Source organism: Protopterus annectens, chromosome 1.part1, assembly GCF_019279795.1.
Source record: "Protopterus annectens isolate FY-2018-M chromosome 1.part1, PAN1.0, whole genome shotgun sequence".
NCBI lineage: Eukaryota > Metazoa > Chordata > Ceratodontiformes > Protopteridae > Protopterus > Protopterus annectens.
Genome location: NC_056726.1, coordinates 1,669,414,529 through 1,669,431,353, shown reverse-complemented (window position 1 = coordinate 1,669,431,353; position 16,825 = coordinate 1,669,414,529).

Sequence of the window (16,825 nt, the reverse complement as noted above, 5' to 3'; positions counted from 1 at the left end):
AAACTTTAAAAAGACAGCGTTTTCGCTACAAAACAGATGTAGCTTCATCAGAGGCAGATCAACAAAATCACATAGATTGTTGATGTATTGTGATCTATGTGATTTTGTTGTACTTGTTGATGTATTGTGTTTTACTTTGAAGCAGCTGTAGACAATTCTGATATGTTATGAATTGTTTTTATATGTCCCAGCCGATTTTAATCAGGCAGCCGTTAGTATAAATTTGGTTTGGCGCCTTTTCCTGTGTTTGATCTGCCTCTGATGAAGCTACATCTGTTTTGTAGCGAAAACGCTGTCTTTTTAAAGTTTGAATATTAAACCGCGTTAAGGCTTTGGCTTTGTGGACCTGTTTGCATTCTTTCTTTTTTTGGTTTCTAAAGTTTGTCTATATTTTTTCTATATATATATATATATATATATATATATATATATATATATATTTATATAGTCAATACATGTCCCCTGCTATGACATGTGTGAGAGAACATCACACATCAATACACAACAAATCTACACACCAGTACATGGCTACAAAATGGAGTGTGGAGTGTGGTGTGCAACCCATGTTGGGAACACATCACAATTGTTTGAGAAGGTGGGATATATATGTTGGTGAAGGGTACTAGGCACATATTGGTATGTAGATTTGATTGGGTGACAAACAAGACAGCATACAGGGCTGGTATATGACACATGTGGTGGTTAAACACTGTGGATGGGTAGTTCCATTTGGAATGTGGAGGCCATTGAGTCCCCATATGGGAACAAAGGGAACATGGTGCCCACCCATGGACAGTCACAACAGCATCTACATGGTCATAAAGGTGCCTGGGCTGTGGGCTGAGCAGGAGGAACATGCATGTCGAACCTTGCGTATGTGTACTGCATGCCTCCAGGTGATGTAGCACATACCCCATTTCTCTGTGGCGATCCCTATGCACAAGACTTTGGACCTATCTGGGTGACAGATATATGTCTGTGTGTGCTCCATGGGGGGGACACCATCCCCTGAAGTGGTTCCACATGAAGGTAGTGCCGGAACAGTAGATAATGAGGTTCCATGGTGGGTCACGGATGTGATGTGAACTGGTAACATATGCACATTAGGTGGGAGTGGTGTTCCTGCTGACAAATAACCCATACGCATACAGTTGTGTAAGTGTCATGGAACATATGTGGGTTGTAATAGTCCACACAATCCCAGAACATGTCCAACAGCATGTATAGATATCCCCAATAACACAGAATGGTAAATGTGTAGCAATCACATAGCAAGCATAACACATGCGTATGTGGAAACATAGTGGCAGTGACACTGGCATGCAGGTGAAATACTCTGTAACAGCCCAGCAACTCTACTGTCCCCACAGGAAGCATGTCTATACACACATAGCAGAAAGTGTTGTACAATTCAATATGTGTCCCAATGGTAGATAAACCGGAGACATACCACTTGTGTTGTGTGAACATTAAGTTGGAGCTGATATGGTGGCAGGGGACTTATATGCATATTTTATTATGGTAAACATGCCATATGAGTTGCTCAGACATAATTCCATATTTTTGTCTTTCAGGGAGTATGGCACACCCAAGGAATCCTGCTTACAGTGCCAATGAGGATGACATAATACTCACTAGCATTATCCAGAACTACCAGCTGCTGTTCTCAAGGACAAGCCAGGACCAGCATGAGCGGACCGCCATGTGGAATGATGTGGTCCGCAGGGTGAATGAGGTGGGGATGCACAGCTGTACGTATGAGCAGGTCCGCCATCATTGTAGTGACCTGCTCTGCCATGTACATCACCATACCACTGCCATGCGGGGTGACTGCCTTGCAACAGGGGGTGGCCATAACATCCACCCCCCACTCGCCAGAGTGGAAGAGCTGCTCATGAGCCTGGTAGCACCTGCCCACCCACAAGAGCTACAGACATATATAGTCACGGATGTGGGTGCTACCCGCACACCAGACATGGAGTATGCAGGTAATGTTCCAGGGCATATCAGTAGACCACTGTTGTGCATGCATCTGTACAGGTAGATCATGCATATGTGAGATGTGGAGTCTTTTGCTGTGTAGTACTGATAAGCAGTTATGCATAATCTGTAGTACTATGGACTTCAGCTGTTGTTTTCCTGTAATATTGCAGCCACCCTGTAGCAATGTCACAGCTGTAGTCACTGACATCATCTCTATCTCATCTCAATGTAGGTACCTCTGGGATACCAGCAAGGCAGCGGCTGGATGCTGGTGAGTATAGTTTAAGGTTATGCTTGGCAATTCGCTGTGCATGTCATTGCTAAGGGGTAGGCCATGCACACATCTAACACATCTACCCATAATACATGCTGTACATGTTCAGTGACAGAGCACACACCTCACTAATGGGATTACCAGCCTCAAACACATGCAATACACAGACCATCTCAGACAAGTGTGGCTACATTCCAGTGCACATTGCCCAGCCACAGTTGACATCTGCCTAACATACACAGCTATGCCATACACAGAGCAGTTGAACATGCTACACATAAAGAAATCCCACTCCCTCTGCAAACACATGATCCAGGGTCCTAAACCTCATCATCACATTACACAGTACATATTGGAGGAATAGGGCCCTGTCCTGGGGAATTACCACACTCTGGAACAGACTACCATTCATGTCAGGCAATGCTACTCATTGGCCTTCTTTACAAAAGCACTTGACAACTGGATGGGAAATGGGGAATTCACCCTGGGTAGTATGCCTGTGTAACAGCCTGACAAGGGCACAGGGAAATAACATTACTGGGTAGTGCATGGCTGGGAACCCCTCTGGCTAGACTTATGTAGGCCCCAGGACCAATAGACCAGTACTCACCTATGAACCTATGTGTACCACAGGCAACATCAGCCAGAGCTCAATACAGATATGACCTGCATAATGGTGGGACATTGCCAAAGCCATGTGTTGCAATGTGATCTGATGTACCAGCACCATGTTGGGGAAGTCCAGGAAGTTGCAGTTATGATGCATGTACTGCACAATCCACACCTCACCCCAACCCAGGGATGACATCCCCATCTGTACAACACTGGTGCCACTTTACACCTGCATGTTTGCCCTGCATTGGCAGGGAATATGCCAGTAAACATGATGTTCCTAATTTAGGATACTGCAATATGACATACATGTGTAGGCCACAAATGTTGGGCATTTGCAATATAGCAGGAGATGGTGAGGGTGTGTCATCCAGAAACACAACAGTGCACTGGAGGGGAGAGATAAACCCACTGAGAATGACTGTATCTGCACACAGTCAAGGTCAGGAAGTGTGGCAGACATAACCTTGACTCCACACCACTAGTGATGGTACTGTATGACCTCCAAGGGCTGTGCACATGTTTAGCATGCAAACATGCAGGTTTGGGGAACATTTGCAGGCCTGACCTACCAACTACTGGCTCATGATGATGACGCATGCTACTCTACCCCTGCCAGGTGTAGTGACCGCAGTAGTACACATAGCAGTTATTGCTTCACACCATCATGATATGTGTGTGCACACATATGCACCCACAAACAGTATGCATCCCACCCAGCATCTGCACAACTGACACATATGGCCTGTAATGTAATTGACTGCCTAGGTCATATGTCACATATCAGTTATGTGTAGTGTTGCCATATGCAGTAGTGTTGTGCCATGGCATGGAAGAGAGTGCCATGTCAATAATGGTCTCTACACTCACCATAGGTACAGTACATTGTGTCTGTGTTCGGTCTAATGATATTCTATCACTCATACATGCACCACTGATGATGACATCTGTGAATACACATCAGGCATTCACTAAACACGTGTCCACATATAATCCAGAAACACACAGAAGCTGTGAGCAGCAGAGGAAACATAACTGACACACAGATACACATCTTGCAATGGTGTGTACACCTGTGAGGTATGGTGCACAGTACATGCCAAGGTGCTGAACAGATGTACAGCAATGCTGTGGACATGGGTGCAGTGTGTTCCAGGGGAAGGGCCATCACCTACTAACAGAAGCCAGTCATCACAGCCATGTATAATGCTGGTAATGGATATTGACTGCAGTTGCACTGAATGTGGTTGAACACCACATGTCCTGCATGTTGACGTGTGTAATTACAGGTTTGTGTGTGATACTGTACTGCACCATCACATGCTATTGGGTGTGTTATGGGGGTGCTGGAGCTGTCTGTAGGTGTTGTCTGGTGGAGTGTATGGGTTGTCATGTATGTCGACTGCATGTGTGTATGTCTGTGCGTGTGGCCATGTCTGCACATGTGTGTGTGTGTGTGTGTGTGTGTGTGTGTGTGTGTGTGTGTGTGTGTGCTTGTGTTTAGTAGTGATGTACAGGTCTTACAGTCTGTTCCCTGTTTTTCCCTCACAGGTGGCGAGGTGGGGCTGGGTCCCTCTCACAGGGAATCTGATGTCACTAATACAGACAGTGACCATGATGATAGGTGTGTTGCGGCACAGGCAGGGTCATTAGGAGCTGCCACTGGGCCACCAATTGACATCCCACAAGTATCCACCCCATCCATGCATGCAGTCATATTGCCTCTACATACCTCATCACCATTGGCCTTAGGTGAGGAACAGTCTACAGTTGGCATTGGCCAGGACAGTGTGGTATCTATGGCACATGTGCCAGGACACAGCAGCCATAGCCAGATGTCCAGTGGGGTACCACATAGGTAGATGTTCAGGGGTGCTCGGAACACTGCTGGTCATCATGCCCCTGGCAGACGTGCCACATCTATATCAACCACACGCATGTTGCAGACTGTCATGGAGGCACACGCACAAATGGAATGGTACACTAGACAGGATCTAAGGGCAGAGAAGGCTCATCACACCTCTGTAACTGACAGCATCTGTGACCTAGCAGGTGCCATTCATAATTACACCAAGGTCATGGATAGATGGTGGGGTGAGACACTGGATCTCATCCACAATGTCATGTCCATGTGTCAGGACAGGGCAGGACAGTTGCGACAGCCACATGGATGTATACCAGCAACACCAACAGCTGGATGTTGCCGTGGATGTCCCAGCAGTCACAGCCGCTCCCGTAGTGGCAGTACCAGCCTCAGCACTGTGAGGGGGGTGCTGTCCACAGACTGTCATAGCAGACCACATGAACGTGGCCTTGGCCAGTCCCAGAGGGACCTTGATCCAGCAGACATCTGTCAACCTCGAGGGACAGTACCTGATCTGGCTTTGTACCTGATACTGCCTGTAGCACACCTGCCACAGGTCCCATTGCCAGAGACACTGAACTGCAAACCCTGCCAGGTACAGTCTGCAGCTGTCTCACAAATCTCCGTATAGGGCAGCCACATCATAGAACTGTGTGTATGCAGACACACACACATAAACAACAAATCTAGGGCAACCACATACCTGCACACATGACATCACCATTGGCCCATAACAGTATTCACCCCCCCCCACACACACACACACACATGTTGTCAATTGTATGGCTCAGCCTAGGCCTCTGGCAAACCAACAACACACCCTGTGCATATGATGATACTTGTGCCACATCCTGTTATCCGTAACATCGATACAGGGACAGGCTAACATGGTGCTGATTCACAGGGTGACTGTACAACAGTGTAGCAATGGAATGCTGTGTAGCATGTTGTCAGCAGTAAAGTGAAATGCTAATATATTGAAAGGTGTAGCTGTGCAGTCATGATGCATTATAGCTGTAATTAACAATGTTGTATTGTTTTCACCATTATCTATTCTGATTGTGTTGTTTGTCCATGTGCCACATGGCTGATGGGTGTACTGGTGTCAGCAGGCCTTCTGCAGTGGACACCAGTAAGTGTAGTGGGTGATACATATGACATGGCTGGGTACAACACACATAGCCTTTGGTTTGGATGCAGTACAGATACAAGACTGTACACATGGAGGTATGTCCCTGTGCAGGTAACACATCTGTTGCCCATGTAATCCCACCAAGACAGGATAGGCACAACCACACATTGCTATATATGCAGTCTGCAATGGGGATGACACTGAACATGCTAACAGCAGGGTGTATGTCCCTTTCCCCACTCTACTGCGGTCCTCACCTCAGTAACATGAGTGTGCCAATGCCGGTAGCATAGCTCTATCCTTAGGAGGGTGTGAGGTGCTCAACTACTGTGAATGGTGTAAACAACAACTAACAACCTGATAACATACACTGTACAGTATTACAGACAGCTATATGGGGGGATAGATGCAACAGTAATTGCAATGATGGTGGATGTGTCCACAACAGCCACACCCAGTAAGCTATAGCAACCCTAGTAGTTCTGCAAACCTCTACAGTGTGGAGGAGGGCATTAGCACATCTATGACCTGTGAAGGACTGTATGTCCATGGGATGGCACCTGTGGAATGTTAGTATTTGCCAAGCAGTCCTGGTGGAAACATAGTCTGTGAACAGAAGTAGATCCCTTAACATCTACACACATTCCTACATGTGGGATGGTGTACAAAAGCCTGTTATGATCTACATAGGTATTGTGCACTCCTAACCCATATCTACACATGTCATGATTGCGTCAAGGAGGTATACCAGGTTCAGGTTGTATTCTCTGCTTGTGACAAGTTCAACATTGGCGGGGTCCCATGTGTTAAGATTACAAGTGACATCGGCCATGAGTTCATTGTTGACATGTTCCATGTCCTTGCAGACCAGGGTCATCAGGCTACTGGGTGGTAGTTCCCAGCTGACATGGTGGATTTGTGGTTGTCCTTGCCAACATTGATGAATCCATTGTCAGGTGTAGGCCTGTTGGAGCGTATGAGAGATCCCAGCTACTTACTGTGCCTGCCCAGTAGGTTCCCCCAAGCATGACACTTCACTTGACTGTACTGCATGATATGTTAGTAATGCCAGCCTGACATCCTACAGGTATGATGGAGTACTGTTAACATGTACTACCTTTGTCATGTAGGGTCCTGGTTGTGGGATCTGCTAAGGTTGGTAGTGTATTTCAGGCCAGATGTGTTTGGCTGTGGGGGGGATACCTATCAGTGCCAGATGTATGTTGTTTGAGTCTCTCAAACCCATCAATGGTGCATGTGGACATATATGTTGTGGTTATGCTCCCAATTTCATCTACAGATGTATGTCCATATATAACTATATAGATTTATATGTGTTTACCTTTGAAAGGGAGACAATCATTTCTTCGAACGGCCCTTTCTGTGAAATGAAATGTCCAATCTGTCATTTCTAATTGCACCACAGTTCAAAACTCAGCAAATCTAAAAGCAGCTTTGCTGATTCTCGAAGTTGGAATACATATCATTATGCAGGAGGGCAAGCCCCCCTGCACCTCCCATCTGGGGGCTGGGCCCCCGACAACCCCCCTACTGTGATATACTAACTCCAAGTTCACACTACAGGTGGGAAAGGCAAATTTTCCCCATCCCCACTGTAGTGCCATCCGCAGCCAAATTGCCAAATCTGCAATGAGCGAATGCAAGGTGACATTCGCTCATTGCACATTTGATGCATTTTGTGCAAGATTGTGCAATGTTGAAAACATACTTTCGGCCTTCCAGCTTTCGAAGACATGATTTTCTCCCTTTGAATGGTGAACCATATATATGCTTACATATATGTATTTTTAGCGCTGTATATATGTGGACATATGGATGCATACATATATATCTATAGATGTATGTGTATCTATGTATATATTTATATATTGGCATGTATATATACATATATATATATATTTATATATATATATATATATATATATATATATATATATATATGTATATATATACATATATGTGTGTATTTCTATAGCTATAACTACATATGTAGATATGTTTTATCCATTTAAATATGAATATGTATATATATATATATATATATATATATATATATATATATATATATATATATATACACACACACACACACACACACACACACACACACACACACACACACACACACACACATACATCTACATGGTGGAATACATTCCCTGTACTGTTTAATACCTGGACTGGATGATATGTATGTGAAAACATCATGACTACACATATCTGCCATGGCTTAGTGGTAAATCATTTTGTGTATGGTGTGCAGGGTCCTGGTTTCGAGCCTTGCAGGAGTTGTTTATTTTGTTGCTGGGCAGAACAGGGCCCATTGGATACAGAGTGATTAAGGCACTTTAAAGCAGTTGTAAGCGGGTTTGCATGGGTTTGCGCAATGGTAAGCAATCCTACCCTCCACTTACGTTTACATACACTCAGCTTCTAAATTGCTTAACCTGTGTTGGCAATGCTTAGCTCCATGCAAACCCATGCAAACCTGCTTACAACTGCTTTAAAGTGCCTTAATCACTCTGTATCCAATGGGCCATGTTCTGCCCAGCAACAAAATAAACAGCTATTGCAAGGCTCAAACCAAGGACCCTGCACATCCTAGACAAAGTGATATATCATTAAACATACACAAAAATTAAATGTTTTCAGAAACATATCATCCAGTCCTGTCATGCAACAGCACAGAGAATGTATACCAACACCTAGATGTCTGTGTGTGTAACTATATTCAAATCTAAACAGATACAACATACCTCTTTATGTATGTATATATATATATATATATATATATATATATATATATATTTATTTATATTATTTTTACTAACTCTATATACATATATATAACTACATATGCACATATATACATGCATATGCCTAAATCGACACATATATGTGTCTACACCTATATGTCTACATATACACAGCACGTTACATATGTGTACGCAGATATATATCTATGTAGGTATATACGGACATATATATATATATATATATATATATATATATATATATATATATATATATATATATATATATATATATATATATATATATATATATATATATATATATATATATGTATATAGGTATATATGGCCATACATCTGTAGATAGCAATGGAGATTAACAAATACACAAAGATTAACAAATACACATATGTCCACATTCACCGGTAATGGGGTTGAGAGGCCCCACGCTCTATACGTCTTGTATGAATAGGCATCCCCCCCCACAGCCAAACACGTGCACCCTGCAATACACTACCAAGTACAGTCTGCCTCCCATAGGACATGTAATATGAGGAAGCCATCAACATCCCAAGGATACTGATACACAGACACAGATATGCAGATACATATATGTATATATATATATATATATATATATATATATATATATATATATATATATGTGACTACACATACACACGGAGATATATGTACAGTAAGATCCATATGCAGACGGTGCACACAATATGAAACAGCCACTATGCCTACAGTTTACACCTGAACAACTGGACACTGTATGGGCCACCCATAATAATATCAATCGTTGCCTGCAACATATTGGAGCTTTTCTCCCCGGGCCTTCGCTGAAAAAGGACATGTATCCAGTCAGACTATCCCGGTCAACAAATGTAAAATAAATAAAATAATAAATAAATAAATATACCCATAGAAAGGTCATAGGAAAGACACCACACACAGTTTTGCAGAAATGGGAATCCTTTAATTATGTACTATAACAGTTCTATATGCCATGTCATATAGCTGTTCAGATACTGACAACCATATAAACAGAGTACTGCAACTTTAAAACAGTTACACTAATAGAGTAGTCTGGAAAAGTTCACAACTGTTGCTGTCCAGGCCAAGCCCTTCATATTGTACAATAGTAAAGACAGACTGGGCCACAGGATACCAAACAATCAACAGTATGTATTGCGGGTGTGTAGTTCAGCAGCCTCTATCTACACTCTGTACAAACTCAGTAGGAGGTAAAGACATTTTGTGATCAAATGGGTTGTAACTGGTACATAACAAGGCATAACTGACACCATCACGAGCACACTGACAAACAGAGCAGTTTGTATGGCAGGAGGCAGTAGGTTTGCAGTACCCGAATTCATATAAGTAATGTCAATATAGGTGAAGTATATGGTACTGTACAGCCAGATACCTTGTGGCAGCTCACCCCTGATACCCCCACATTTTGTAACAGCCTAGGTCATTTATGTTGCTCCCCACCTAGACTCAATAATACAGGCCCATTTACCAGTGTTACATATACTGGCCACTGCAGTGCATAAGGGCACACATGTATTGTGTAGGTGATGCCCACACATATATGGCCCCAGCCCCACTGTATGTGTGGGGGATACAACAGCAGTGGACTAATGGCAGCAATGGCAGTGTGATATACTCACAGCCCACTACAGAACAACCCCCAACAGCATGACATATGTGCAAAGCTTGGTATGTAGATGGAGGACAGAGGCTGGCACACAGGCACATATGTGGAACACTGTTGCCATGCACTCAACAAGGTGCTGGTGCTACAGGATAGTCTGCAACATACCCTTAGTCAGGGAATTTAGGTTAGAAACAGAAATGGATGTAGCCATGTACTGATAGCATGCAACACACACTGCCAGTGTAATGTCTGACATGGGAACTGTGTGGTGGACGGACATCACATGATAGGCATACCTCTGTCCAGCAAGAAGATAGGCCCACAGTAGTGAGCTATGCAGACAGACTGCATTCCAAGATAGACTAGTATGTACACACACACACACACACACACACACACACACACACACACACACACACACACACACACACACACACACACAAACACACACACACACACTCACACACACTGTAACACCAGTACTATACAAAGCATAACATAACTCTACTCACAGTCTGTCTGTAGTTCCTGACCAAGGTGCTGAACCAGATACACAGACCCAGTAGCAAGTGTCTGCAGCTACCCCTCCATAATGGCATAATTTACCATGAATATGTAGGAGTCTGCCCACAATACCAGACACAGCTGCAGTCACTCTTGTCCCCCAATACATCACTATGAGCAAGAATGTCCACCTGACAGTACATGAGGACAGAAAACATCACAGTCTATAACCGTACACATGCCTGAATATCTCTGCTAACAGCAGTACCATGTAGCTGAAGCAGCACAGACACAATCACCTACAGTACACATGATCCCCTGCACAGTTTGTCCCCATATTGCCAAATGATCGATGTCTACCCTGCAGAAACAGTTTGCTACCTGTAGGTGTACAACACAAAGGTCTGCACTGGAGTACAAACTACCTGGAATCGATCCACACATTCAATACAGAAAGACATACTGGACATGCTCACACACACAGAGAAATGGAGGCAATGTCAGACAACAAGATACTGAAAGGTCATACTGGGAATGCTCACACACTTAAACAAATGAAGCTCATGTCTGCAAACAACAATGGACCATACCTATCTGGCAGTTGCAGATGTTAATGCAAACACTCCTCAATATGCACCAGTCATGCTTTGCACACACAGTGGATAGGAATACAGACATATATCCAAAGACAACACACTATAATAAGCCAAAAGTAGACATACATAGATGTGTGGAAGAGAGTGACTGTGACAAGGAGCCATCCATTATGAGGCCTGTCCCACGCAGCACACAGCCAAATGGCTACAACCACATGAGGTATAAATGTCACTCACTGTAGACATTGGCCACCGATATCTGTCAGCATTACAGCCTATGTGGTGCAAGTGCTAGCTGTGCAACATGACTGTACAAGGAAGTAGTCATTTAGCAGCTGTATACACGTACCTGTGAAATATAAACCTGAGTGTGCCTGCATGTGGTGTGTCAACCTCTAGATGAATGGGTTATGGCCCATGTATACACATTGCCCTCCCCATAGGCCTACTATGACAAGCCTGCTGAGGTCATCCACTTTGAAATACACCTTGGGAAAAGTGTAGCCCAGTAATCTCTGTGGTGCATCCTATAACTGTGTACTGCTGTAGTGTGATACACTAATTAGGTAGGAGTTCTAATCCCAGACATGGCAAGTGTGTGTGTCTCTGTCTGTGTATAGAGCAATGCTGTTTTGGCTAGTCACAGTAACTACAATTTAATTGCCCTACTTTGGCAAGGCTGCTGATGTCATTCACTGTGAAATACACCTTTGGGAAAAATGTAGTCTAGTAATTTCTGTGGCACGTCCTATAATTGTGTACTGCTGTAGTGTGATAAACTAGTTAGGTAGGAACTCCAATCCAAGACAGGGCAACTATGTGTGCGTGTGTGTGTGTGTGTGTGTGTGTGTGTGTGTGTGTAGAAAGCAATGCTTTTTAGGCTACTCACACTTAGTACAATTCAAATGCCCTACTTTGCCAAGGCTGCTGATGTCATTCACTGTGAAATACACCATTGTGAAAGGTGTATCCCCGTAATCTATGTGGCGCGTCCTATAACTGCGTTCTGCTGTAATGTGATAAACTAGTTAGGTAAGAATTCTAATCCCAGACATAGCAACTGTGTGTGTGTTTGTGTGCATCCCTGTCTGTGTAGGGAGCAATGCATTTTAGGCTAGTCACACTCATGTCTGTGTAGGGAGCAATGCATTTTAGGCTAGTCACACTCCCTACAATTCAAATGCCCTACTTTGGCAAGGCTGCTGAAGTCATTCACTGTGAAATACACCTTTGGGAAAAATGTAGCCAAGTAATCTCCATATTGCATTCTATAGCTGCGTACTGCTGTAGTGTAATAAACTAGTTAAGTAGGAGTTCTAATCCCAGACATGGCAACTGTTTGTGTGTGTCCCTGTCTGTGGAGGGAACAATGCATTTTAGGCTAGTCACACTCACTACAATTCAAATGTCCTACTTTGGTAAGGCTGCTGATGTCATTCACAGTGAAATGCACCTTTGGGAAAGGTGTAGCCCAGTAATCTCCATGGCATGTCCTATAAGTGTGTACAGCTGTAGTGTGATAAGCTAGGTAGCTAGGAATTTTAATCCCAGACATGGCAACTGTTTGTGTGTCTGTGTTTCTGTCTATGTATGGAGCACTGCTTGTTAGGCTACTCACGCTCACCACAATTCAAATGTCCTACTTTGGCAAGGCTGCTGACGTCATTCACTGTGAAATACACCTTTGGGAAAGGAGTACTCCAGTAATCCCATGGTGCGTACTGTAACAGTGTAATGCTGTAGTGTGATATATAACTCTGATAGGGGTTCTATTTTGATGTTTGTGTGTGTGTTTCTATATCTGTGTAGGGAGCAATGCTTTTTAGGCTAGTCACACTCACTACAATTCAAATGCCCTACTTTGGCAAACCTGCTGATGTCATTCACTGTGAAATACACCTTTAGGGAAGGAGTACTCTAGTAATCTCCATGGTGCATCCTATAACTGGGTAGTGATGTAGTGCATTAAACTAGTTAGGTAGGAGTTCTAATCCCAGCTATGACAGGTATGTGTGTCTGTGTATGTCATTTGTATCTTGAGTGGAGGTGGCTGTGAGTGTGTAACAATTGGACTCATTGTGGAGCGGGTTTTGCAAATTTCTTATATGGTGGCCCTGGTATATGTCACAATTTCCACCTTACAGGGATAACAGATGTGAAATACCCGAGAGGCTGGGGTGCAAATCCATACCACTACATGTGACATCAAGGCCTGTTGAACAAAGTTAGCAGCCCTTGTATTACCCAGAGAACACTCTCAACCCATGTCTCACACACACACACACACACACACACACACACACACACACACACACACACACACACTTGCCTATGCAACAACCGCTATATTGGTAGTACTCTGCATATTGCCTGCTGATAGTAACCATGGTGTGAGTGCAGTGGGTTACAGAGGGACATGACACCCTGTCCATCAGTAAAATAGGCATGTACATGCAGACAGTGCACCTTCCCTATGTTCCCCACCAGACACCTGAAACACCTGTGGTGCCATCAAATGTGACCCACAAAGGACATACCATGCCTTAAACACATGTCCTCTATGGACAGATGCCACCGACACCAGGGAATACCTGTATGATGCTATCAATATAGGTGCAGGGTCAACCTGCTATCTATTACCAGTTCCTGCCACATGAGGCTAGGACTGGCACATTTGATGATAACAATCTGTGTACACAAAATGAGCCAGACACCACAGTTACAGTTCCACATGTCACTGTACATGCATATGGGACATGCACATCCCAGAACCCATCCATGTCATGGACTAAGGAACACATACATGGCAAGCAAGGCACAGCAATGGCCACACACACTAGTTACCCAGGTGACTGGATGATGAATACAATACCCACCTGTGTTGGCCAGTCCAGACACTACACCCCTGAGCCACACTGCAGACCATTGTCATGTGGCCTGATGTCAAGGTATACCCATCATCTGGCCTTGTGTAGTCATCTGGCACAATCAACCACTACACACCCATGAAGCAATGCACCCATGTATGTCAGTACTGGCACCCTGTGTCTGTGTGTGTGGTGTATGATGCCTATGACAACATTCACACTCACTACAACCCCCATTGGCATACTGAAGCATGCTGTCTGATGTCAGACACCTCCACATACCCTTTGCCCATATAACCTCTGGATAACCCCTGTGGTGCATGTGATACCTGCACAGTACTGCATTGTGGCAATCTAACTAGTGAGAAGTTTTATTCCTGACCCTACCAAGTGTGTCAATGTTTGTGGGCCCCTGAGAGAGTGTGGCTGTATTGACACTGACACCTGTTCATGCAAACAGGCACGTGTACTACACCTATGATATAGCTACCATATTACTGTTGCAGATGTCACTCACCATCACATATACGTTTGGAGGACATCTCAACATGTAACCTATGTGGTGCATCCAATAACTGCATAGACATGTGATAGCAATACATAGTCAGTCAGGGGTTTGATACCCTGTACTGGTAGGTGTGTGACACAATCATGCTTAAGTTTTACTCTCCCACCCTCCCTGACTTATCTTTGCCTCTGTCTGCCTCTCTCACTCCCTCTCTGGTGGATCTGGAGACTTAGACCTGCTTTGCTTAGGCAGCAGCATGTGTATTGCAAGTTTTGCTCATGATCAGCTGATGGCCTCTGCATGAATTGCAACCCTCATCTAGCTAATTGCATGTGGAACAGCTGTGGTTACATTCCCATAGCCAATTGCATGGAAACACACTCCACTATCTAGGAACATCATGTTGATGTTGGCTCTTTTCATTCACTGTGAGCAGGACCTAGATCTGTTGTTTGACAAACAGCATCACAGATGGATTGGGGATTTACCTCTAACAACATACACTGGGGAAACAGCAAACACAGAGGAGGGGGATGTGCCTGACATGACTACAGAGTGTAAGTCCTGCTATACTGCATTTGGATTAATGTTGGTTTAACAGGGTGTGTGTGGATATGGCTGTCCTACATGTTTTAATATCTGTCATGTCAGTGCTATGCTTATAAGGAAACCCCCATCTGTAGGGTCATCTGCAGACTGGGCAGTGTGTGGTGCCTTTTGTTTCTTGTGTTACCCACAGAGCACCTATCTGTGAACTGGAAAAGCATAGTGTGAGGATTGCAGTCAGTACATGGTGACAGACATGAGAGTTACTGACTTCATATCCCTCATAGGATATATGTTGCAACAAACCCTGTTACAACAGTAAATGTATGAGGTTATCACAACAACATGTCAATATTGTGTGTTTGAGCCTCCAGCCACAACTCTGTCAACCTTTGTACATATGTCATGCAGTAAGAAGTGCATATGTTTAGTACACCATATTTACTGACGTCATATCTGATAACATGCCAATGAGATATCAGACTGCTACACATGTAATGTATAGTAGGGGTTACATTTGAAGACATAATCTGGGCATTCTGTGGTTGTGTGTACAGTACTGAGATCTGTGTACTTATGGTGATTGTCAACAGTGTGTGTATTGTGAATATGCACCTTGGCCTGTGTACAGACTGTGGTAGATGTCATTGTTCTTGGTCCTGTTCTATCTGATGTTACATGCTGCTCCACTGTATGTTACCCTATCAGCTTACATGTTTGTAGGGCCAAACACACACATGTCACATACCACAGACAGTCATTAGACAACACTGTGTAGTGGCCCAGTATATGTTGGGTTAGTGCGTGAGTGGCACATATGAGGATAGTGTTGATCAGATAGTCTACATGCTGTAATATTACGCTAGCTACCATATGTGCCTGTGGCTGTGCTCATATTGGTTGTGGTTATGTACGTTCACACAGGTGTCTGTTACTCTGTGCTGTGACATGCCTGTAGAGCCTGCTATATATGCAGGTACATGTGTCTTCCCCCATAAGAAATGTAGGCCAGTGTTGTGTCAGTCTGCCTGTAGACTGCAGAGTGCTTTGTTACATGCATAGTAGCTTGGTGTACTTACCCAGTGTGATCTTATGTCCAGATACTTGCCAGATGTACTGCTGCCAGGCCACCATAACAGTCATGTATGTCAGACAAAGCAGAAGGATGCTGTGCAGATGCATGTCCCTAACTAGTGGGTAGTATGTGACCATGGAACCTCTGTACCAGTGGTTAGTATGTGTCAGGACAGACAGATGTTTGTGAATGCATTACCTATAGGGACAAATGTATACCAGTGTTTACGTGATATAGCCATCTACATGGCTGTTAACATCCACATTGTCAGGATTGGTCAACATGTCTTGCACTAAGGGGTTCTGTGTATACCTCTGGACTGACAAGAGTGTGTCAGACTGTCCACATTTATTAGCCATATCTCTGCTGTAGTCTACAGGATCATTACTGTGCTAGCAGTGGTACTGTACTTCAATGTCCTTAG